Here is a 3,209-nt window from a genome sequence, read left to right as displayed (position 1 = left end):
TGTATTGTATAATTAATTTATAGTATGTTGATTTTAATTGCACTTTGATATGTATTAAATAGCCATTTTTTCATTTATTATTTACATTGAAAGTGCAGAGCTGTTTAAATACTGTCAATGATTACAGAAAATGGTTTTGATTTGTGCATTAGTTTGTAAAAACAAAACACTAAAAAATTATAGTAATTTTACATTTGGCAGATGCTTTTATCCAAAGCAACATGCATTCAAGCCACAATGCTCTGTTTAAGGCTAATTAAATTATATTAAATTTAAATAAAACCTGTTTGTTAATGTCACATTATCATAATAAAAAAAAAAAGTTTTTTTACTTTACCATAGTGAATTATATTAGATTTAACAGGATAATATGTGTGTAAAATACTGTGAAATTTTTTTATGGCTATATAATAATATGAATTACCATATAACTTACAGTGAAATGTATTATTCTAGTATACAAATTGTAAAATATTATATTAAAAGATAAAAAATATATATATTATATTATATTATATTATGATGTAACAATGTGAATTGCCGTATAATTATAGTAAAATTTAATTTATAATATAATATAATATAATATAATATGTAAAGCTAATAAACCTGGTAACTTTCACATACATGCAATGCACATGCAATGATGGATCAAATAATATGAATTGACATTTACAGTGTATTGTAATATTAAAATATCATAATACATTTTTAATGATATTTAAAAAAGATTTCATATATTATGTTATGTTATGTTACATTATGTTAAGTTACATTATATTATATTATAATATAATAATTGATTCAACAATTCTTCTCCCCCGAGTTACTTCTTCCGCCATTTTAGAGTAGAGTAACGCATACGCACGCTTTCCCCTAAGCATAAACAACGCTAATTACATTCATGCGCGTGCTTTCTCCTCCGAACGTAAACAACGCTGATCACGTTGATTACGCTCTTGGGTACTCTCCAGAATGGCGGAAGTATGCTCTTGGGTACTCTCCAAAATGGCCGAAAACGGGGGAGGAGAATTGTTAAATAAATTGTTATTTTTGTTTTCTTTGCGCTCAAAAAGTATTCTCGTAGCTTCAAAACTGAAGTTGAGCCACTGATGTCACATGGACGGTTTTACTGATGTCCTTACTATGTTTCTGGACCTGGGAACATTACAGTTGTATTGCTGTCTATGCAGGGTCTGAGAGCTCTCACATTCCATCAAAAATATCTTAATTTGTGTTCCGAAGATGAACGAAGGTCTTACGGGTTTGGAACGACATGGGGGTGAGTAATTAATGACAGAATTTTCATTTTGGGGTGAACTAGCCCTTTAATGTGAATAATATAAATAAATATTAAAGGGGTCATATGATGCGATTTCAATTTTTCCTTTCTCTTTGGAGTATTACAAGCTCTTGGTGCATGAAGAAGATCTGTAAAGTTGCAAAGACTAAAGTTTTTCAGACCGATGAGCTTTGTAAAAATCGACGCATTTCAGAAAGGCGGGGCATAGAGGAGAAACAATAATGTACAGTATGTGGAAAATAATGTGTATTTTTAACTTTAAACCACATAAACACATTTCATTACACCAAATACACAAAATAATGTTATTTTTAGCAGCATCATATGACCCCTTTAACAAACAGTTCAGTTACCTTTACTGTAAAATATTGTTGAATATGTCTTCTGTAAGTAAAAAAAAAGAGTCATTTATTTGTTAAGTAGCTTTTAATATTTGTTTGATAACTATTTTGATAAACTATTTTTACCAGCATATTTTAGGTCATTTAAATGGGTTGGTATACTTACATTATAATTTTTTACAGTGCAACTAAACAAAAATAGTCTTTAAAAAATGATTAGTATTCTGACATGTTTGTGCAGTAATTTACTTAAGCATAGGCGGAGGGTGAACCAACTCCAGGGTAAGGCTAAAATTTGCCTATATTAATGTAATCCTATTAACACGCACATCATAACCCCGTCTTTTAGGCAAGCACATATGGTAGGCCTACCCACTGAATAAAAATAAAACAAGGTAATTGCGACTTTTTAATCACAAAAAATAGACTTTTTAAAAATAAAAAATATTTTTTGTCAATCGCAATTGTGAGTTTATATCTCATAGATAATTGTAATCCTGTCCAATTACTTTTTTTTAATTCAGTGACAGTGGCGGGAAAAGGCTTCCATAAATACCAGATATGGGCGTCATGTGTCAAAATAGTTTTAATACGACTGAATTTGTATATAACGTGATCATAATTCAATAAAAACATTGTAAGTTACTAATTATAACACTTTCATTTCCACGGTTATTCAAAAAGTGCAAGCAAAGAACATTTACATTATCAAAGAACATGACTGACTTCAGTCTAGCGTGAGTTTAAGCATGCTCAAAAACTCCCCCGTTATAATCAATAAAGCTGCCTACAATGTTAAATAAATCTCTTACTTATATCATATGTACATTTCCACTTTGTTGTTTATGATGAGAGAATTCGCGAGAGTTTAGAATTCAGTCAGCCTACGTGCGCTCAACACAACTCAGCGTTTCAGCAATGACTCATCTGAACGCTTCTGATTGGCCATTGCATTCATAAGCTCAACAGAATCATGTGTGATTGGATATAATGTGCAACACTGTGAAAATGCATAATTTGATGCATCATTAGCAGATCTAAATTTAATGCTGCAATTGACACTTTTCATTTCATTTTCACATTGTTCGTGACATCCCTAATAGATTTAGTTTAATTGTACAGGGGCATATTTGTCCAATTTGGTGGCATTTTTGCCCAAAGCCCCCAAGTACTCCTTAAATTCCAGACCCGTGGCCAGGGGAAGGCTAAGCCTTGCCCAGCCTTACACACGCTCCGCCTATGTACTTAAAGGGTTAGTTCACCCAAAAATGAAAATTAGCCCACAAATTACTCACCCTCAAGTCATTCTAGGTGTATATGACTTTCTTCTTTCAGATGAATCCAGTCGGAGTTATATTAAAAATTGTCTTCAAGCTGTTTCATGACACTCAGCTGGTGTTGCATGCATCCGTCCAAAAGAAGTTATACGTCATTCGCCCGGAGCTGCTTCCGTGTAGGACTGTTGGCGCAAGCTACATTAAAGTGATTATTACATTTTGAATATGGATATTTTTCTTACAAAAATGCATCGATTCGCTACAGGAGGCCTTTGTTCACCCCCCGGA

This window comes from Sinocyclocheilus anshuiensis, unplaced genomic scaffold (assembly GCF_001515605.1).
Source record: "Sinocyclocheilus anshuiensis isolate Anshui unplaced genomic scaffold, SAMN03320099.WGS_v1.1 scaffold1079, whole genome shotgun sequence".
In the NCBI taxonomy this organism is placed as follows: Eukaryota; Metazoa; Chordata; class Actinopteri; order Cypriniformes; family Cyprinidae; genus Sinocyclocheilus; species Sinocyclocheilus anshuiensis.
This window is presented reverse-complemented; position numbering follows the sequence as displayed.